The 24,142-nt window shown below is 36.6% G+C and overlaps 1 long non-coding RNA gene and 1 pseudogene across 2 annotated transcripts in view; one reads left to right on the forward strand and one right to left on the reverse strand.

The window, feature by feature from the left end:
- The window catches only part of LOC148647014 (uncharacterized), a 59,255-nt gene that overhangs the window by 7,901 nt on the left and 27,212 nt on the right, over window positions 1-24,142 (forward strand). For both annotated transcript variants that reach the window (XR_015927738.1, XR_015927739.1), the window contains exons 2-3: window positions 4,570-4,702; window positions 7,545-7,709. This is a non-coding gene — a long non-coding RNA (uncharacterized LOC148647014). The remainder of the gene's footprint in view (window positions 1-4,569; window positions 4,703-7,544; window positions 7,710-24,142) is intronic.
- Window positions 20,242-21,941, reverse strand: LOC148647015 (uncharacterized; annotated as a pseudogene).

Below are 24,142 nucleotides of genomic sequence, written 5' to 3' on the forward strand. Positions count from 1 at the left end.
TCATTCTGAGCAGAAGACTCTCATACCTGAAGAAGGCTTGCATTTTCTCTCTTCTCTTTTAAGCATGTGTACAATGCTGTAATACAATTTAAAATAATTAAAAGTTTAAACAGTAGAAACTAAACTCCATTAATATAAGTATCGAATGGTATTAAATAAACACAGCTTTTTAGTATAGACTACACTTTTCTAAAATGTATTTAAGAAATAATAACGATTACAATCTAATCTTTCCACGTTTGATCCCAAAATCCCAAGAAAAATCTAAACGGGGAGAAAGCTATGCTGAAAGTTTATTAAGATACTTAGAAGACAAAGATAACAATTTATGTTGCATTTGTCTGATTGTGAAAAAAAATACATTTAATTAAACACCCGTTTGCGATTTAAATCAAAATGGGGGTAACGGGGACTCTCTCTCTCTTATTTTCAACACTAGTTCAATTGTGGTTATTCTCAGATACTGTAGTTTGGCATTCAGGTAGATTGCCAGGTGAAATAAAAACAGGTTTCGATAGTTAATAACCACTTTTCATGCGCGAAACACGGGTGATTTTTCTTCCTCCTGATCAGTTTAGAAATCTGTGTACGCTGTAAGGTTTTTACTTCTTAATTAAACTTTTTAAATATGTGTATCGAATAGAAGCAACATATGCTGTTGTCTTCCTGGCATGTAAAACAGATTAGCAGGTCTTTTTCCCCCTATCAGACGGGTGTCAGATGGTGTCAGCCAATCATCATTCTGCAGCCATACTGTAATTACCGTAATTACCGTACTTTATGGAACATGACTTTGCTAAAATGTATTTAAAAATAAAAACTATTGCAATTGGCACGCCTATAGCTTTTTCACGAAACCTCCTAGAGTAACGAAATTCTTTCGTTGTACAGCTTTTCAGCTAAATATACTAATAAGCAGTGCAAACATTTGTCTGTCTTTCTGTGGGGGGAAGGGAATCTTTCAAAAAGGGTTTTTGGAGGGGGGGGGGAGGTGTCTTTCGCTGGAAGACTTGCCCCCTTCTACTTTGAAAATACCTGTGAAACCGGTTTAATTTGTCACAGCCAGCACTCCCGCAGAGAGTGATGAAAACCATGCTGCGCCACTCCTATTTGGCATTTTAGTTATGGAGGCGGAAAGACCCACCCCCCAACTTTGGGTGCCTGACTTGTTGCCATCTTTAACCATTCCGTGTTGGAGTCGCAGTAGGTAGAGACGTACGAAAAAAAGTGCATTCCAGCTACAATACATATATATTTTTGTGGTAAGAGGGAGCAAAACATCACTATTTACTGCTAGTAATTAGTGTACGATTTATAGTTGAAATCCTGAGCCTAAATATAAAGTTAAAATCTCGACAAATAAAGCAATGTAGGAAATGCGCACACAGAAATACACAGAAAATAAATCCGTTCTGACATTTCAAATCAGTTTCGATCAATGTCTCCAAAACGAACAAGAAAAAGAGCATTTTCAGAGAGCAATTACGCTGTGTTTATGTAGAATAAGTGATTACAATTGGCACGTCTTCAGCTTGTTCACGAAACCTCCTAGAGAGAAACCTCCTTTTTCACGAAACCTCCAACAGAGCTGTTCAACCGTTTTTTCTCGGGCACCTCTTAGGTCAGGTGTAAGCGATAAATATATTTAGTTGAAAAGCTGTACAATGCAAAACATTTCGTTACTCTAGGAGGTTTCATGAAAAAGCACATTGTGCTGCTGTAATAATATTAATATTTAATAATATTAAAATAATTAAAAGTCTAAGCAGTATCAGCTTTATTTATGGGTTGTAATTTTAAAAAAGTCAAAAGCCGCACTCAAAATGCAATTAAGTGCTTTCTGGCAAAAGGAAACACCCAAATTAATAATGTAACATGCTACTGTTTGTGCATGAACATAGTTACAGTATATACAGTTATTTCTTTAGATACGCGATTCCATGTTTTTTTTTTTAATCCCTGGCGGGACCGGGCGTCCATAAGAATCAAGTAATAGGTTTATTCCATGCTGAAAAAAAGAAGAAATAAAACGCATTCCAAAGAATCAGCACCTTTATATAGCGCCTTTAAAGGTGGCTTCTAAAAGCAGTTTACGGGATAAAAACAACACAACGTTGCATTGTGCATTGTGCTGCTGTAATACAGTTTTAAATAATTAAAAGTCCTTAATTAAAAAATTAAAAATCAATTGCTGATTTAAAGTTTGACAGTAAGTGTTTATATTGTAACGCATACTGTACAGCCTCCATTTCTCAATAAAAATATAAAAGATCGTTTGTGCAGCCTAAGAGGGGGGGTCTGACAATCCTCCTTACACTCAAGTAAAAAATTAATAACGCCAATGTAAACGTCGTATTTACAATTTGTTGATAATAGAAATGTTAAGTTCTCTAAAGCTTTGTGAATCTTCATTGCTTTTTGTAATATCTTCCCTTTTCTGCATACAAAGCTCCTGAAAATATAGAAGCAGTTGTACTAGCTAAGTGACTAATAGTAGGATTTCAAAATAGGCTTTATGATCTGGCTTTCACTCTGCTTGCACAATATAGGAAAATATTCCAAACAAGAGGAGGCCTTTTGGTATCTACCCCAGGGATATCAAACACACCACTTATGATTTTCATAGAGTTTAACAAGCTTATTTGTTTTTTCCATATGTTAGTTGCAGCCACAGCCATCAGCTGGGATTCAGCTTTTGCTTTGTCGAGCCTGCATAGCCCGGACATGTAACAATGGTGTTGTATTTCAGTTATATATCAAAGATTGCCAACAAGCAATTGCAATAATTGATAATAATAATAATAATTGCAAGTTTTGATGCACAATTGAACAGTTTCCAGTTGTGACCTTTGGCTTGTATTTCACTGTGTATTCTAAAGGAGTCAACTAGGATGATTCTAACAATACTTTTGAAAATTTCAAATACTTGGATTAGGTCCCATCTTCTGTTTTCTGTGTTTAACACTAAAAAAGTTTCAGTAGAGAAGGGCAAAGGAAGTTAGCAAAGAGCTATGGTGATCAGAAACCTAGACACTGAGCCCGTTGATGGCATAGGGAAGCCGCAGCCCTTCGCATATTGTTCACTTGGCTTTGTGGAGTGGATTCCTGCAGATGAAAGCTTTCCCAGAAAAAGGAGGACCCACGGGTCTGGCATTCCATGGAGACATAACTGCCCAGAACAGCTCAGTCCACTGCAGGTGTAACCCACCGGACTGGAGAAGCAAAGGTTCCTGCATTAAAGAGAAAACCAACTAAATAATTGAAAACATAATTGTCATTAGGAATTGCTCTAATCGGACAGAAGGAAAGCCATGCAAAACAATGACTCCTTTTGTGAATGCAATGGTTTCTTAAGGCAACTGCAGGCAGGGAGATGCTGCAGGACAGCTGTCATAACATTTTTATATATACAATTGTATATGCTATTATTATTACAGTATATAGTACATAGTGAGAGAAGCACTCTGCATCCTAAATAAAATAATATTATCCAAGGCTAAATCTCTCTTCCTATAACTTGGATGCCAAAAAGTGAAAGAATGTCTTTAACCTTTAGCCAAGAGGATTCCACAATAAGAAAATCAAAATTTCCTGAAATAAAAGAATGGCAAACTCAGTTAAAAAAGGTTCAGATTACTTAGCTAGAATCTGTATTAGAAGAATGATCAGAACAAAATCCTTTTGTCTGGACTGGTGATGGTGTTTCTTCTCATTGTCCCTCTCTCCTTTTGTTTCCTTCCTGATTCATTATCTCTTTTCAATGTCTTTATCATGTTTTTGTGTGTTGATTTTTTAATTTTTTTATCATGATTAGCCATAGTAATTCACTAGAAAAATATTTTCAATTATCAGTTACCTATAACTAGGTAAACACCTGAACTGTAACTGATTTTTGTTAAATTTTACAGCAGCCTCCAGATGTAACATTATTAAACATAACCTAATTTACATTCTACAATTTAAACTACTGTGCCTTGAAAAGATTAAACCTTGAAGATAATACATAATAGAATAACTTCCAAAACAACAAAGTGTATTATAGTAATAAAGCATTATATTAGTACTGATTGAGCTTAAAAGCACAGCATCAATGGCAGAACAACAGAAAGGCATGAAACAAGTGTTAATTGATATCCTAGTCTGGATACAGAAATTTCTAAATTAAATGATAGCATTTCACATACAGCTGTATGCAAAAGTTTGGGCAAAGTTTGTCAAATTGCATGTTTCACTGAATCGCAAAGTAAAAAAAAAGTTAACACAATTTCTGTGGGGTACAAACTTAATAAACATGACATATTTCTGCACATTTGAATGCACAATTACTATTTATTTGCTGAATTTAACAGATTTAAAAAAATATTTGTGATAAATTTAACCAAATCCAAACTTTTGCAAACAACTGTATTTGTCAAGTATGAGCTTAAATAAAACATGCACATATTCAAAACTAACTAACCTTGACAATTGAATATGACCTTTAAAAACTGCATTTAGTAAAAAATAGCATTTAATACTGTGTGTATTATATACAATACACTCTGTGAGTGATTTGTGTTTTTATTACAGATGGACCCCAAGAAGATCTTTAACCTGCTGGAGAAATATAGGCTTGAAAAATATAATGCCTTCCTTGAGTTAGGCATTGAAGATGAAAGAGACTTCAAAGATAATGTCACAAAAGACAACTTAAACACCCTAGGTAAAGTATTAATCTTATCTGTAATTTTACTTAAAATAACTTTTAGTTAGAAAGGTCTATATAAACAGATGCAGCCATTCAAAATGAGCGGGGTATACTGCGGTAAAACGCGGTGGGCGTGTTGCATCACAACGAGTCATACTGCATAATACCACAGTTATGATAATAGTATATGGAATCACCACCAGGTGGAGCTAATAAAGCTTAACCTCTCATGTACAGCATTTGAGCTGTTGCCAGAAAACGCATGGTTTCAAATCACGGTCGCTGCTGAATGACAATCTTTTTCAAATTTAAGTTGAATACTCTTTAGACTTTTAATAATTTAAAACTGTGTATTATAGCATGTTAATCATTAAACATTAAAAAGTCGGTATATTTTATAAAAGTAAGATTGCTCATTTGGACAAAAGTACACAACCTACCACCTTTATCATAAATATTTTAATTATGCATAAATACTGTATGCATCAGAGTAATTACGGAAGATATTACTAATAGTATTAATAATGAGTAACCCTGGACAGTATATGAATATAATTATATCAATATTAATTTCTTTAGATACGCAATTCCATATTATATTCCGTATTAATCAAATTCTAAAACGTATGTTTTTTTTACTGTGATAACGAGCGCAAGTATTCACAGAAAAGGTTAAAACATTATAACTTGTTACAAAGTATATACACTTAATATAGTCAGAAGGAACTCGTAAAAATATTTCCAAAATAACCACAGTATGTAACCAAATGAAAGACTTTGACTTTGACTGCTTAAAATGTTTCGGAAGAAAGTGGAATACTGGTTTGTTTTTTTTATATAAACTACCAATACCGTACACTTTACATAATATCTTTATGTTCCTAAATTAATATAGTTTATGAGCAATCTCCGGGAAACCATTATAGACATGGTGAATCGAATATTCTCAAAACTTATGTTGTATGATTGGAAACGAATATGTGATTGGATCAATGAAATCCTGTGGTGTTACTTTTTGTCAATGAAAAAATAACTGATAACTGATGCAGACAGTTACAGAGAAAGTGGACCACAGTAATACTTTGAGCTTACAACCTGTCCAAGGTCATTCATTATTAATACTATTAGTAATATCTTCCATAAAGACTGATGCATATTTCTACATGATTAAAATATTTATGACGAAGGTGGTAGGTTGTGCACTTTTGTCCAACTGAGCAATCTTGCTTTTATAAAATATACAGACTTTTTCATGTTTAATGATGAAAAATGCTGTAATACACAGTTTAAAATTATTTAAAGTTTAAAGAGTTGTGGTGTCTCCGGGGGAAAGTTTATGTAAATGAAAGTAGTACTCACACCACACTTTTCTTTCCTGAGTTTCGTGGCGTTTCTTCCTCCAACTATCTTCCAAACACAGTCCGTAATCCGTTCCCTTAATCCTGATCCGATCCGAGTTCCATAAATCTGTAATAAAGCCAATCCGCGATGTATCCTTATCCAGTGTCCGTAATCCAAAAACCATAAACCTGTTCGCCTTTCAGTAGTCCGATCTTTAACATACACCTCTTTCCTCTCTTTTCCTCCAAACCACATTCACCTTATCGGCTTCCGCCCTGTTCACTGCCTCCGGGGCACTTATATTTCAATTCCTGATGCGGCTCAGCTGTGTCTCATTGTTTCTCAGGGTAGACCCTTTCCATTTACCGGTCAGCTGATTCTTTTTGGCAGCCATTTTGCTAAGGTCCATGTCTAGTATTTTAAGTAGGTCATTCCGAAAATACCTGTTATGAATGACCCTTCCCCTGGTCATGTTACAGAGTGTACAACTTAAATTCTTAACTGGAAAAAGATTGTCCCTCAGCAGTGTTTTCTGGTGACAGCTGAAATGCTGTACATGAGACGTTAAGCTTTATTAGCTCCACCTGGCGGTTTTACAAGGTGATTACGGATACTATTATTATAACTGCGGTATGATGCGTTATGACGTGTTGTGGCGCGCCACGCCTACCGCGTTTTAACGCAGTGTACTCTGCACATTTTGAATGGCTGGATCTGTAGTTTCAACTTTTGGTTGCGCTTCTCCCGTAAAATGACCGAGATTGAGGCCATTTTGTTTGCATACTGTACCACAGATTGTACTAATGATAACACTAGATGGCAGCAGAATGTGTCCTTATTTGAGCACAGTGGTTTTAATTGAAGAGAAATAACGTACAGGCATAGTAAAGCCAAGATCTAATGGCCTCATATGATAACGTGGGATCACACGAGGATACCGTATACAGGTATATAGTGTGCAATTAAATACTTTACTTAAGTGAGATGCTTATTTCTGAAAATCCATTTAAAATTCCTTATGTATTTATTGCTATGGAGTTTTGGTCTAATTTCCTGGTCTAATTTCCTGTTTTCTAATTTTCTAATTTTCTTAGTTACAGTACTAATTTTCACCGACAAAAAGTATCCAGATGTATAAAACATTGCAGGAATGTGTTGGAAACAACTTATTGCTTATCAGCAATTCATCCTATTAATAAATGTAAACTTCGGTCCTCTGTTCTGAATTAATAAAAGCCAGACTGTCTTCACCTGGGGGATAGTATATCAATAATGGGATTTTTTTTCAGTGTAAGATAATGTATTTCATGTTTTTGCATGGATGAATGCTTTCATCTTACAGTCAAAAGGAAAAAAAACAACACATCCTTTGGTATAATACATGTGCTCCCCCTGGAATGTATTTTGCATATATGCATACATAATTAATAATTCATAGAAAAACACCAATTTTAACACTGAGTGAAATAAGCCTAAAATAACCATTTAACATATTATAAAACATTGAATTTTTCAGGTTTCAGTCAAATGGAAAAGAATCGATTTGAAAATCTAGTAGACTACCTTAAACACCTTGGAAGCTCAAGAGATCATGAAGCCAGACCAGTTATCAGAGAGCATTTGGAAGACTACTATTTGAAATATAGAACTCCAAAGTTATCTGAGGCTAAAATCATCAGAGGTGAGAGAATGAGAAAAATATAATTATGGAACTGAATTATACATCTATTATTATATTATAGTAGTTCAGGTGGGTGGCTGCGTCAGCATACGTAGGCTGCAAAGGAACAAGTAATAGGTTTATTCCATGCTGAAAAAAAGAAGAAAGAAAAAAAGCTTTTTTTCTTTCTTCTTTTTTTCAGCATGGAATAAACCTATTACTTATTATTATATTATATATTATATTTTATTTATTACTAGTTAAAGTACCCGGCGTTGCCTGGGTTAAAATAGGGAGGTTGTAAACATGAAGATTGAGTATTTTTTTATTGCTTAAAGATTTGTATTACATAAATATTTACTCGAGGAAAGCTTCTTTAAACACAACATTTTTGGTTTTGCCTTCTGGAGCAAAGATGTGAAGTTGTTTTTCACTTCTTACATAAAGTTGTCCATTATGAAGAGGAGCATGGTGATTCCAGGTTCAAGTCCACATTTTCAAGTCACTGACCCTGCGCATTATTGATAGACATAGCAAAACTGAGTCTAATGGGGAATTAAAGATGTTTGAACCTGAATGGCAGATCAGATGGAATGATTGAAAATTCTTGGAATAAACACATCTTCTCCCTTGAACGATCCAGAGAGTATTGATGGACAAGCACATATGGGTGAAGCTTTTTGATCACTAAGCAAGTTCCATTTTACAGTTTTGGGGATACAAATTTCATGAAAGCATGACAAGACATACAATTTTGAGAGATAGATTGTGAGGTGGAACACCAGGTGGATGCAAGGTGTTCAAAAACTCCACAGGGTATTGGACAACATCATAAATGTCAACAACAGTATCAACACTTTGAAAACTTTTGCTTTACCAGGCATCTTTTTCGACATTCGATCATTGATGTAATCCACTGCATCATTTTTCGGTACTAGTATTGCTCTTTCACTAAGCCAATTGGTGTTCTTCTAGTTGGCAGCCAAATTTGGGAATACAACACTTTCTAGTGCTTCTTTGGAAGAAACAGTGACATGCTTTGGGAGGTTTATTTAACCATCTTTTTCTGTTGCCAATGTACCATCTCCTGTTTTCAACAAATTTTCAGCAAAGATTCCAGCATGCTTATCCTTTTTGAGGTGGACTCTCATGTTTGTTTGCAGATGAAGCTTCTGGACATGTTTCCAGAAATAAGAGACTTTAAATGCAGCCTTCAATTCATCAGCTCTGGTTCCTGTTGAGATGACTGGCAAAGTTTGTCTGAAATCTCCTTTCATTAAAAATGTAATTCCTCCCATATTTGCACCATTGCCTCTTATATCCTTCAGTGTTCGATCAACAGCTTCAAAGGCATGTTTGTAGGACATGGTGCACTCATCCCAGACAATACACTTGCACTTAATAAAAACCTGTGCAAGTGCAAGTGCTGTTCCTTTTGAGATGTTACAAGTTGGTGAATCATGTCTGATCAGATCAAGAGGCAATTTAAATGTGGAATAAGCTATACCTGATGATTCCACAGCAAGGGCAATGTGTCCTTGTGAATGCAAGTTTGCAAGGAGTAAGTTAGTGACAAATGTCTTTCCAGTTCCACCTGGAGCATTGAGGAAACAGAATCCACCATGATCAATGGCATCTAAAATTTTTCTGTAGACATTTGCTTGATCTGATGTGAGCGTTGTTTCATTGCTTGCAACAAACTCCTTCAGCTCTTCTTTGCTGTACGATTCCCTGAGCATTTCCTGTGAGATGCCAATTTTTTTCTGTTCTTGGTTGAGGCAATCCAAATTGCTTCAGTTCTTTGCCGTTTAATGAAAGGATCTTGTCTTCAATTTTCACCAGAGCCTCATTGAAGATAATATCATCATATGAGGAATTTTTATTCAGTTGCTTTTCCTGATACAAAATGTCTTATCTGAGAGCCTCCTTGTGATACTTCCATAATGCTTGTGGGTTGGAATGATAACATGCAGTGAGCATTATGCAGAAGAGATCTCTAAGTCTATAAGGTGAAACAGTCAATGTAGCCTCTGCAAGAGCTTCATTCCAGTGCTTTTCATCTTCTAGAAGTCCATGGAGATTGCAGTCTTCTCTGTAGGTTGAACACACTCTGCCTTCAAAAGCCCTGAGTGATTCAAAGGAAGTTGGACCTCTAACAGTGTGAAGTAGTAAACTCACATAATAACACTCTTCATTTTTGGGATGAGCAGCGTAGACTCTTCCTAGGGCATCAGATGCTTTGATTTCATGGAATCTTTCAATTGGTGTTCCTTGTGATCTTGGTTTCCATGTTCTTGATCCACTGACCCAAGTGAAGTATTTGGGAACTTCATGGTAAATCAGTGTCTTTGCAAAATTATTTGAAGCACAGAGATCAAAGAAGGCTGTCAATGTAGTGGCTTTTGGATCAAAGGGGGCAGTTCGGTCAACAGTTTCTGGGTTGAAATATACACGTTGCCCATTTTCAAGGTGCGCAGCAAGAGGAACAACTGTGGGATGACGCTTGGAGATGGGAAACTTCAGTATCTTCCAGACAGCTTCATTGCTACTAATGTATCTGCCTTTTGAAACTTTGTGACCTCATCATCGCTTTATTGCTTTATTTGTTTTGGATTCCAAAAACTGCCATGTCAAAGCCTTTGTTGACATATTTGCACACATACTTGATGGATTTGACTGAGCTGCAGTATTCAATGTTGATGTGAGCCTTGAAAATTTGTAAGAGAAGTGGATTTTAGGGAACAACCAACCTGAAGAAAAACTTCTTGACCATTAATCATGAAGATTGCCTCATGGCTACCATCATCTGGCTTTCTTCTCTTGTACAATGGATAACCATCCTGATCGGTTTGAGTTTCTTGTAAGAACTCTCTTGGAGATGAAGTAGCCATCTCTTCCTTTCCAAAATATTATTGGGTACTGGAGCGCATCATAAGAATGAGGTGTTTCTCACCTGCTCTTATGCTCACCAGCTGGTGTCTTGTGTGCTCGAATGATGACTTTGTGATCTCCGAGTGCAGGATCTTGCAGCACTGACTTGAAACTTCTGACTAAAATGTTGTGCTCGTGGAGCATGTTTTGTAGGCTCCGAATGACTTCTTGTTGATCACCAGGCATAATATATCACCTGCGATCTGTTTGTTCTTGCTCATTGCCCATGAAATAAATTTTAACAAATGTAGGCAATTCTTCTTCAACAGGTAAAAGCAAACCAATTCTGTGATACACTTGTTCCTGGATTTTGAAGGTGGGCATTGTAGGGCGAGGCTTATTAATAAGAAAGAATTAAGTGTTCTGAGCTTTCCCAAATGAGGCCCCATCTCTCTGTTCATCAGCTATTCATGCAGGCTGATTTAAGGATGTTTTCTTTTGATAAGGGACAGCTCCCAAAGGGGGATGCACTTAGCTAAGCCTGGCTGTCATGATCAATGGTCATCCATTGGCGCCTATCTGGCTAGGGAGTGCCAGATGGACATCTGGACTGCATTCCTAAGTGTCAGGAGAAAGTGACTCATATCTCACCTTGATCAACCAATCAGGGACTGATAGGGCCGAGTAACCCACGTGGGACTCTGATGCCCATGAAACTTTCAGCTAATGAACGAGCTGAAGTTCCTCCAGGTAAAAACAGGCAACACAGAGGGCCTGGGAGAATTCGGTGGAGTTTTCTAAAGGGAATTCAAAGGAGAATTCCAGGGCAGGACGGCCCAGGAGCAGAAGGCTCCCAAGGGCAGGACATTCTCGCAGCGCGCCTCCTGACCATCCTGAGACTCAGCCCGGACAACCACAGAACGGCCAGTGTGTCCGAGTGCCAGAACTTTCCTTTGTTCTAAGAGTCTAGAGCGGAGGTTGCCAGAGAGTAACCCGAGGATCCACCCGAGGTTAGCACCAGCAGCAGGCCTCGTGAACAGGTCGGAACTGTGGACAGCTGAATCACTATTCAGAACTAACTCTTCATCAGGAACGAACCGGTCCTCTTCCTGACTTGCTGGGACCCACAGTCATCTTTTCTCCTGTGTGCAAACTTTGCTAGTTAAAGCCAACACTAATTAGCCGGTCAGTGAGCATCAGCGCACCGTCGCAAGCCGCACAGCACAGCCTGGCACGCAGCCAGAGAGTGCGGATTGGACAGCAACAGCCTGAAACTGTTTCTTTGAGTCCGCAGGAGATCTGAATCCCCAGAGATTGGATGAGTATTCAACTTCACTGCATTACTGCTCGAGAATTCAATTGTTATCCCAACCAGTTGATATCAATTTAATTCCTAAGAGTTATGTACTTGTTTTGAGTATCTAATGTAGAAGTTATAACCAAGTTCATTTACGAAACGGTCTAAATGAATGATATACTGAACGTATGTCCTCTTGATATATGTAACACTTCGTAACTGACTGAATATATACCTTTTGTATTCTGATAACCCTCTCGATAAGATCTGTTAGGTTTACATGCATATTCTATGTATTAATAAATGTATCTTCGTGTATTAGTACCTGTGTGTGTGTGTTGTTTGAGTTATATCGCATGGTTGGATTCTAAAGCCATCAAAAGAATCATTTTGTGATTTACTGCTACAATTAATAATTGTCCCAGTAAATGCCCAAACCCTACAGAACTGGTGCCTTCAGAGAGCACACTACAGCATAAATCCTGGCTCATTTATTTCTTTTGAAGCACCAAACGATGTCATTTGGAAACATGAATTGTACTTTCCTGTGTTTGAAAGGAAGTGCCTGGACTTTTCATAATCGAAAAACGAATGTTATAAATGAAACATAAATTTACCACACGCTCAGTGTGTTTGGAACATTGAACGTTCACTGCTGCACTTGTGTTTTTAATCCCATTTATCAAAAAACAATCGGGGACGTGGATTCCCCTCAGTTTGATCTGACACATGCAGGGTTTTAAATTAAATGGCCTTTTCGGCATTTATTGGCCTTGAAGGTAAAAGGTTTTATGTTAAAAACCTAACCTAGGGTAAGATGTACTTGTGTGCAAAATTTCAGGTCTGTAGGATAATAATAAGAGCATCTGTAAAGAACAAACAGACAGACACTGCACTTTATAGAGAGAGAGATATTATGTTGATGTTCAAATATCCCTACAGATGCAGCCATTCAAAATGCACGGGCGATACCGCATTATTTTCTGGTACGCTGTACGGAGTCTACCGCAAGCTACCGGTAAATACCACAAGTTACCGGTAAATACCGCTAGTTACCGTAAATTCTCCTATAATACGACAAGCAAAATAATAGTATCTGGAATTTCCGCAAGGTGGAGCTAATAAAGCTCAACCTCTCATGTTTGAGCTGTGGCCATCAAAGTCTTTAACGAAGATATTACTAATAGTATTAATAATGAATGACCTTGGACAAGCTGTAAGTGTAAACTCAAAGTATTGCCCTGGTCAACATTCTTTTTTTCATTGACCGTCTTTGTAAAAGTAACACCACAGCATTTCACAATCACGCATTTGTTTCCAATCATGCAAAGTACAGTAATTTTTGAGAATCGATTCACCATGCCTTTCACATGCTCATAAAAGAGATTGATTTAGGAACATAAACATATTACCGTATGCAAACTGTACTGTATACAGTATGTATATGTATATTTAATGTACATATTAATATATGATTTGGGCAAACAGAGCCGCAAAGAAGTACATTATGGGTTGTTGTTTTTTTTTTTGCAGTTTTATCTAAAACAAGCAATGCTTAAACCTTTGTCTGATTCTTGTGAAACTATCCACACGACAGTTACAGTAACTAGGAGTTGACTTCAGTGATGTCACTGATGGGATGTTTCTAAAAATTCATCCTCTGTAAAACATCTTCTCTAATTGTCCTGCATATGTATTCGCTAATGAAGCTGTGTGTTCTGAGCCTGGATCTCTACATTTCTGTATGAACCAGCTTAGAGGGCTAAAGACAGCTTGTGTTTAAATTGAGTGTAAGGTAATTTATGCTTCTAAAGTCATGGTCAGCATTTATTATTGTGTGCCTAGTCACATTATTTTATAGCGTTTTTATAGCGTTATCAAATCTGGCGGCGTTGTGTGTTAGTTTCCTGACTCCCATGTCACATGGTCTGTGATTGAATCCCATGGAACTATGACTTTATTTTTTAACAAACATTTCTTTGAAAAAATGAAACGTTTCCCTTGGTCAGAGATTAGAATAAAACCTCACTCGCACCAAACAAATTTATATTTCTAAATATCACAACATGATCGAATTTAAGTCTTTTTAATAACAATGAGTAGTCACCTATGCGTTACAAAATAAACATTTATATTGATTTGAATCGCGTTTTGATTTAAATTGTAAACGCGTGTTTAAATATATGCGTTTAAAGGCGATATACTTTATAAAAGCGCTGATTCTTATGGAGTGTGTTCCGCCGGGGATTCAAAAAAAATTTTTTTTTAATCGCGTATCTAAGGAAAATTGCAGTATAACTTTGTTCATGCACAAACAGTGGCATGTGACATTATAATTTGGGTTTCTCCTCTTGCCAGAAAGCTTTAAATTGCATTTTGAGTGCGGTTTTTGACTTTTTCTAAATTGCAACCCATAAATAAAGCTGATAAAGCTTAGACTAACTGTGTTCTAAACTGTATTACAACAGCACATTGGACAATGCAACGTAAATTGCAAAAATGCACTTGGAATCTGTCCAAGCCCTCCTACGAAAATTATTTAAACTGCGACACTGATCATTCATCTCTAAATAAACTTTATTTTATATAGCATTTTAAGCGAAAAGGTAATTAGATTGCTCATAAACCTAATCGCTTTTTCTACATAAACACAGCGTGATTGCTCTCTGAAAATGCTTTTCCTTTATATTTAGGCTCAGATTTCAACTATAGATCGTATTATTATAAATTTTCTTGGAAAAATGTATTTTATGTAAACCATGTTTGCTATTAATTCATTTAGGGCTAAAATACGTTCATTGTCTTCCAATCGAGTCGAGTTGACATTGGAAGCTTGTCACTCCCGGACTGTTAAACCAACGCATTAGCATGTTAAAGCGATTCCATTGAGGAGCCTAGCTACCAGTTAACACTGTACTTCCTACTTTGAAAATACCTGTGAAACCGGTTTAATTCATCACAGCCAGCACTCCGGCAGAGAGGGGGTTGTACTCGTAAAGTAGAAGCAGGCGAGATTTCCAGCGAAAGACACTTCCCCCCCCCCTCAAAAACCCAGTGATTAGTAATGCTTTATGTTGAAAATTGAGGTGGATTTTGAGGATGATAAAGAGGATAAACTGGGATCGGAGGAGGGTTTGGTTTTGAATAAGGGGCGGGATTATGATAATTGGAGGAATTTGTGAGAGTATAATGGTTTGATATATTTGATTTTGTATTGTGGTCGTTATCTATGTTTTTGGTTGGTATTATGTTTATATGGTTGTTTTTGTTGGTTGGTTGTTATTATGGTTATTAATAATACGGTCTATAGTTGAAATCTGAGCCTAAATAAAAAGAAAAAGCAAGTGATTAGGTTTATGAGCAATCTAATTACTTATTCGTTTAAAACGCTATATAAAATAAAGTTTATTATTAATTTGCTAGACAGAGCGGTGAACATTATTATGCATAAGACAAAGATAACGAAATCTGTGTACGCTGTAAGGTTTTTACTTCTTAAACTTTTAAAATACACGTTTCGAATACAAAGAAATCCTCTTCCTGGTACAGTACTGTATGTATAGCAAACCAGCACGTCTTTTTTCTCCAATCAGAGGGGTGTCAGATGGTGTCAGCCAATCACCATTCTGAAGCCCTACCATAATCTCTGGTATGGGGAGACCCCAGAATTCTGTCCCATAGTTTAGACAGATGATAGATACTTTTATTGATCCCGTGAGTGAAATAAAGTAAATCATTTTCATTTTAGGAAATTATTAAACGCTCGGTTAAAAGCAATGAAGATTGTCTGTTATAGTGGACATAAAAACAAGAGTTCGCTGGCATTATATCCTAGAAGACACAGACCGGCGCCAGACCGGTAAAATGCCTGATGAACTAGGGATTGGACAGTTTCCAAGTGCTTGTACAATCGATGGAAATGTTCAAATAAATGTGCAAAAGAAATAAACAAAATAATCATTTATTTCTTTATCATATTGGCTAGCTAATGTCCTCTCTTTGCTAGTTAGTGGCTGTGTTTCTGCGTTGGGTAGCAACGGGTGACTGTTCTCAGGCGGAAGATGTAAACAGCTTAATTTTCGTGTTAAATAATTTTTAAAAATTAAAATTCATTCTATACAGAAATCGCATATTTGGGTACTGTTTCATAAAACTTTCATGCTTAAAATGTTTAGGGAGAAATGGAAGACTGGTGTGTATTTTTTCTTTAAACTACCAAGACCAGCCATACACGGTACAGTTTACATACAGTAATGTTTATGTTCCTAAATTAATATCGTTTATGACCTTCAGATGCGTTATGCTCCTCTTCTTTTTATGCTCAGCTACTAAAATTTCCCTTTAGTGGTAAAATTCCATATAAATATTCAAAACTTAGCGGATTAAAATGTGCACAGTAAAGACATTAAAGGATTAAATCTTTTCACTACCAACCAATGCACCATGAGTGCCCCAGTCGGTCATTTTGGCCAGCCAATCACTTACCGCGGTGCCCTCCGGTGCCCTGCGGGTAGGTTACTGTACCGTGGGTTTTTACCGCGCATTTTGAATGGCTGCATCTGTATCTCCTCAACTTTCTATTAGAGATAACTGCTGTATCTAAAAGGTTACTGTATTTAAAAGCTGAAGATAACATATTTCAAAGAAATATCTTAATAGTTGAACCTATTTATTTTTAATGTAATGTTGTTTGTTCATTTTAGAATGATTATTATTCCATTACATTATTGATTTATTTTTAATCAGTTAAGAAAACCTGTAATGGAGTAGCAAGTGCTCTTTGCAGAAGCTGGTATAATCTCACCTATGGTTACCTCTTATAATTATATTTTATAAATCAATGGCAGATCTTGTTTGGCCCAAGGTTGGGACTAAAAGTGATTCTCCAACAGATCAGACACAGTAACTGTAAATGTATTTTAGTTTTCTAGTTTGTATTTTCAAGAGTTTATCTTTTCTTGCAATACAGTAGATGTGTCTCATTCAAAACATCTTTTGCTTCCTGAGTGGCACTCTCTGACTGTTTCAGTTCCCTTAATAATGAAAGAATTCAGCTCACTGAAGGTGTAGCTGAGTTTTCTAACTCTGAAGTTACTTGTTCTGAGTAATTTTCCAGATAGAAACTGCCACAGGCCTATTCATCTTGGCCTTTATTTTGTGAATAGCCCTGGCCATGAGAGGTTTAGGACCTTTAGCAACCACTTCCTTCTTTGTTTTGCCTATGGCGTATGCATTGACTGCCTGTGCTTGGTTGTCCTTTGTCCTGGTGTTCTAGCCTTTCTTACATAGTCCAGATGTCCAAGGAACAATATGTAGTGGTGGTCTGTTAGCTTCAGGCCAGGGAAGACTTGAAAAATGCTTGGTTAAAGTACTGTCCTTCCATCTTCTTTATCATTCTAGTAATTATTGTTTGTTCAAATGTTTATATTATGCTAGATAGACATGAATTGAAAGATAAATAATTTCAAACTGTTATCAGCTCACTTGAGTCATAAACTTTAAGGACACATTGGACATTTCTGTTGAGGCTACCTGTATCATAGTCACCAATAATATGCCACTGTCCTTACTTGTATGGGGAGTGAAATCAGACTGTTTTTAGCAGGAGCATATTTGTTGTCCTTGAGAACAAAGCATGTCTTTTTTTGCTGTTTAGAGTGCATGGGTATTGCTTTTGTAAACAGAAGAGGTTCCCAATCTATTAAACTTCAGAAGTGAGGTGGACACTGTCCGAAACCTACCTACCTCCATACAAAGCCAAAGGCCAATTGTTCATAAAAAGGACTTGTACAAACTTTAACTGCACACTTCCACAAGTTATTGGAAATGATTAACTTTAATCCCCTGTTTATGGCTACTATGAGGAGTGATTTCAAAACAACAACAACAAAAAAATACTGGTGTGTACCTTGTGAACATTTGCTGATCCCTTTAATAAAACTGAAAGAAAAAATGTTAACTACTTCAGCATCAAAAGACCAATCAGGTTAAGGCTTCAGCTCAAAAAGCTGCCAAAATGGTGCCAAAAGTATTTGACATTTTTTTCCTGACTTGGAGGCAAAAACAACTAAAGTGAGGGATGCAGCAAAACATTTAACTATACTCAAAAGATATTATCTGTCGTACTATATTAGGTGCAATTCTCCATCAACAAAAAAATGCACAATGCTGTTTCCATTACCTCTGAGCCTGCAGAAGCTGGCTCAAGGCTGATGCAGTCATAGAGAGATATCAGAAAGCCCAGGCTGTGACTCATAGAGGAACCAAGGAGCACAGTGTGGTCCACTGTTTATCAAGCAAACTTTACATGTGATGCCATTATTTTAACAATAAAATGTATTATAATATATTGCATATTATGCATAATACTACAATGCAATAATATACAATAATATAACATACAGGTAACTGTGAAAATAAAGGAAATACCAGCCCAAAGTGTATTAAGGGGGTTAGGGTAATACAAGCCACTAGAACAGCTTTAATTCAGCTTTGCATAGAATATACAAGTATCTGGAACTCTACTGGAGGGATCGGTCACCATTTTTCGATGAACCTCATACCATAACAAATCCGCCAGAACCCTTCACTGTATGAAAGAAGCACTCTAGCCTCTAAGCTTCTTTTGATGTGTGCTACACACATACTTGTCTTCTTGTTGAAAGTGAAGGATGACTGCACTGCAGCCTGACCATAGTATCCCTCTCTGTGAAGTTCTCAATAGACTGTACTTGATGAAACTGCCTGCTCACACCTTAGATTGACATTTTCAGTCAATTGATTCAGACTTGTTTGTCTGTTTTGCCTTGCAATTCAAACCAATGCATGGAGATCATCATCTTTTTCAATCTTTTTCCAATTAAGAATTTAAGTTGTATACTCTTTAGACTTTTAATAATTTTAAACTGTGTATTACAGCATGTTAATCATTAAACATTATAATGTTGGTGTATTTTATAAAAGCAAGATTGCTCAGTTGGACAAAAGTACACAACCTTCCACCTTCATCATAAATATTTTAATTATGCATAAATATTTTATGCATCAAAGTCTTTACGGAAGATATTACTAATAGTATTAATAACAAATGACCTTGGACAGGCTGTAAGCTCAAAGTATTACCATGGTCCACTTTCTTTATAACATTCTGCATCAGTTTAACTGTTGCAACATGAAAAGACTATTTTTTCATTTACAAAAAGTAACACCACAGCATTTCGTTGATCCAATCACGTATTTGTTTCCAATCATACAAAGTAAGTTTTTAGAATCTCCGATTCACCATGCCTTTCACATGCTCATAAACGATATTAATTTAGGAACATAAACATATTATGTAAACTGCATTTGGCTGGTATTGGTAGTTTAAATAAAAAATACACACCAGTATTCCACTTTCTTCCTAAACATTTTAAGCGTCAAGGTCTTTCATTTGGTTACATACTGTGGTTATTTTGGAAACGTTTTTACATGCTCCTTCTGACTATATTAAGTTTATATACTTTGTAACAGGTTATAATGTTTTAACCTTGTCTGTGAATACTTACACTCATTATCGCAGTAACAAAATGCATACTTTTTAGAATTGTTTTAATAGGGAATATAATCTAAAGAGATTAATTAGTGTATCTAAAGAAATTAATAACAATATAATTATATTCATATACTGTAGCTCAAATCCTGCCAAACTAAAAATTAGACAAAAGAAGAGTATTATTGGACAATGTTTTGAGGCTCTGGTGGAATTTCTCTGTAAATTGAAGAGTTATAGAGGACATTGTGTATTGCCTCTTTTTAGACTTGTGAAAAAGAACATTCCAATGTTAATGCGACACGGAAGATATTATTAATAATGTAGTGCTTTCGGGCTTACGTAGGTATGCGCCCTACACTGCTGGGGGATCAAACCCAGGTCTCTGGCGTCACTCAACAGGGAACCAGCCAGTTGAGCTAAAGTGAGATCTCCCCTCACCCCTTGCGGTCCCTGCTATTCACAGGGATGGCAGTGTCGTCACCACGCTGGCAAGCCCAGTATGTGTTTAGCCTTTGTCACTAATGAAACCACTAAATAAAGACATAAATACAGAAATCCCTACATTACAAACTCCAAGCATTTCAGTTTTGTCTATTGCTACAATATCGACAGCAGTGTAGTTACAAGGAACATGTCAACATGTTTCCAAAATAACCACAATTGAACAAGTTGAGGGATTTGATAATAGAGAAATCATAACAATGACCACGTGTTGCTTCATGCTAATCATGCTTATCCAACCGAAAGAACCGAACCGAACTAATTCGACATGAAAATACTATTTTTTCATTGACAAAAAGTAACACCACACTCTCTTGTTTAACTGGATTGTTTTGTTGCTGCACAGACTGTTAAACCACAGAAAAAGAGTGCCTCTTTCTTCGAAGCATTTCGTTGATCAGATCATGTATTCATTTCCAATCATACAAAGTAAGTTTTCAGAATTTGTTATTCACCATGCTTATAATGGTTTCCCTGAGATTGCAAGGCAAGGCCCTTTTGCCTCTGGACCTATCAAAATTTACAGATGTGGTCCATTCCCAGTAAATTTCAAAAGTCACAAGATTTCAAAACAGAAGAGCGGCGTAGCGGTCGGCTCTGGCTTTCCCATCAATGCCGATGCACTGGACATACAATCCCTCCTCCTTCTCTTGACTGATGGGCAAAAGTTGGATATCTGGGAGAACTCTACGTTGCATTGGCATCTGTGAATTCTGCTGTGTAGATGGTGCTTCCTGAGGGGAGATAAACAGCGGGGACAGCACCAGCCAATTCCTGGGTGGTGGTGAGCAGAGAGGCCGGGATGGAGTGTCCTGAGGGGGTGTGTGTTCTGCTGGGGGTGGAAGGCTGTGTGGAGATACGCATTCCGCCAGGTACAGCAACCTGAGTGGTGGAGAGAGGCACTTATCAGGAGATGAAGGCCTGTTTGGAGACAGCTGACCTAGCGTTTGACTGCCGGAACATACTGTCTCCAGCTTCTGCATCTTTAGGAGTGTCTCCACCCTCCCAACCCTTCCCAGCAATGAGTCGTACTGCTCCAGCTGCTGCCGAGAAGTCTTCACACAGGTGCTACTTTTACAGGTTGGCACCCCGGCCAGTGGCCAAGAGTAGAGACCCACAGTCTGTGGCAAAATAACAGAATACATGTAAGAAATAATGTCACACAGTAGTATTTAGCAGTTGCAGAACAGACGTCAAAATAAACTTTTCTTTTCATCTGTCTTACTGCTTTCTTTGTTACTGTCCTGGTAGTCTTCAAAGATCATTTCACGTGTGCTGTGTTTTCCTGAAGAACAGGCTGTGAAGAAATATTTATAATAGAATGTATAATTCAATACAGCAATAATACCTTGTAATATGAACTATAATCGGGTATTTCAGATGAAGCCTGCTGTATTTGCTTACACTTTGCACTTAGCAAGCTGAGGCAGCTGAAGCACCACGTCTCTTCCCATAAAAAGTCTTTGTCTCCATACTGTGGCTGTTATATTGCAGGCTCGTGGATTTTTTTTGTAATGGGAACACAATTTAACCAGATCCCTTGGTGTATTTATATTATATTCTCGTGTACGACTAGAATAGGCGAACCTTCCAATGAAAGACACGTTCCTTTCGCCCAAGAGTGGCAGGAAAAAGTCAAAACTCGCCACACTCGGACTGTTTACTTGATCAACCTTTTTTAATAGCCTTGCAAATGAGCTCACACTGTAGGATATGCCTGCTCTAAAACGAATGTTTTCCCAAAAGCAAGTACTGCACAATTATCACAACATTTGCAAACATTCCCAATACATAACTACGTTATTTAATCTGCATTGTTCTATTTTATACCATGACAGGAGAATACACTCTGTTTAAATTATTGTTGCTGCTGGGCTTCGAGCTTTCAGTCGGCTACTTACTTCTTCGACTAGCTTGCAGAGAAGTCATTGCCCTGCTTTTTGTCGATCACTTAATAAAAAGGTCAATGTATAACACGTTATTTATTACTGTGAATTTATTTTTGAGCTTTACATTTACGTTTATAATAAAGAGTCCCCATTACCCCCATTTTGATTAAAATCGCAAACGCGTGTTTAATTAACTGCTTTTATTGATTCACAATCTGACAATGCAAGACGGAACAAAAGCATCTGTGAAATCACATTCCCAAATGTCCCCCACTGCGCTCAACAATCTTAGGAAGAACACGAAAAAGCCTGTTAATAAAATTGTTGCAAATTTGTTCTGTCAGTTCTTCCTCCCAGAATTTGCAAGTCACTACATTATTACATAAGATGTAACATAAGATATGTTATGTTACATAACATATGTTATACTTATTAAATAAGATGTAATATCTTCCATGTCACATTAACATTGAAATGTTCTTTTTTACAAGTGTAAAAAGAGGCAATACACAATGTGTCTCCTCTATAACTCTTCAGGTTACAAAGAAATTCCGCCAGACCCTCACAACATTGTTCAATAATACTTTTCTTGTGTCTAATTTTAGGTTTAGCAGGATTCGTGCGATAAGCACATTGTTTAATGGGGATAACATTACCCACGTCTATATCACTGTACAACACTAACTACTTCAGGGGGGTGGCTGTGTCAGCCTGCATAGTCTGGAAAGGAATAAGTAATAGGTTTATTCCATGCTGAAGAGAGAAGAGAGAAAACACAACATTTTGGCTGTGAAGCCTTCTTCAGGTGTGAGGGTCTTCAGCTCAAAATTAAACGCTTGGAGTTTGTAATGTGGGGCGCTCTGAACGAGTTAAACGTTTGATGCAGGACAAATTTCCCACAAGCTATACTGATTCTCTCTGATGCAGTGCATCAGCTGGTCAGTTGACTGAGGGTGGTACATTATTTCCCACTGCATTCTGGGGAATGTAGTTTTGATAAGAATCCTCCATCTATCACTCTCTCACAATTCATCATGCGTGAATGAGTCAAAGAAAAAATAAAACATGTTTACAAAGTGGATTATGGTAATACTACCAGCTATATAAATACATATATTTAGATCCTTAAATTAATAGCATTATTAATTTCTTTAGATATGCAATTCCGTATTATATTCCCTAATAATTAAATTCTAAAAAGTATGCGTTTCTTTTACTGCGATAATGAGCACAAGTATTAATGGAAGATGTTAATCACTTCTCACTTCACTTTGAACATTTTGTGATATTTATATTTGTGACATAAAAAATGTGAATATAGTGTCCATGATATTTGCTATTTTAGTTTTTCAAAGAAATGTTTATTTTGTTAAAAGAAATCTCATGGTGAACAGTGACAGTGGGGTTTGAACCCCCAACCTCAACCATGCAAGGCAAACACTTAAGCCATTAGACCACAGACATAATCACATGAGAAAGAGTGAAACTGATGCACACATTTCCAAAGAAAGTGTACTACTGTGATCATTTGAGCAGTATATGAATATAATTATATTGTTATTAACTTCATTAGATACGTTATTCCATATTATATTCCCTATTAATCAAATTCTAAAAAGTATACTTTTTTACTGCGATAACGAGCATAAGTATTCGCAGAAAAGGTTAAAACATTATAACTTTTTATGAAGCATATAAACTTGATATAATCAGAAGGAGCACACAAAAACTTTTCCAAAATAACCACAGTATGTAAGCGAATGAAAGACTTTGACGCTTAAAATGTTTAGGAAGAAAGTGGAATACTGGTGTGTATTTTTTATTTAAACTACCAACAACTGCCATATACAGTTTACATGATATGTTTATGTTCCTAAATTAATATGATTTATGACCTTCAGATGCATTATGCTCCTCTTCTTTTTATGCTCAGCTACTCAAATTTCCCTTTAGTTGTAAAATTCCATATAAATATTCAATACTAAGCGGATTAAAACATGCACACTAAAGAGATTAAGTGATTAAATAATCATTAAATATTATATCATTAAGTGATTTTGACGCAAGATGACGCTGGGTACCGCGGTACGTGATTGGTTGACCGACGGGCACTCGTGGTCCGTTGGTCTGTCGTAGAAAGATTTACTGTAAACGCTTTAGTGTGCCCGTTGTAGTATTGAATATTCATATGGAATTTTACCACTGAAGGGAAATCTTAGTAGCTGAGCATAAAAGAATAGGAGCATACTGTAATGTGTGTGAAGGCCATAAACATTATTAACTTTGGAACATAAACATACAGTATATGGCTGGTCTCGGTACTTTAAAGAAAACATACATGAAACATGGTTTCATTATGACC

The sequence above is a fragment of the Lepisosteus platostomus genome, chromosome 16, assembly GCF_059453375.1.
Source record: "Lepisosteus platostomus isolate fLepPlt1 chromosome 16, fLepPlt1.hap1, whole genome shotgun sequence".
In the NCBI taxonomy this organism is placed as follows: Eukaryota; Metazoa; Chordata; class Actinopteri; order Semionotiformes; family Lepisosteidae; genus Lepisosteus; species Lepisosteus platostomus.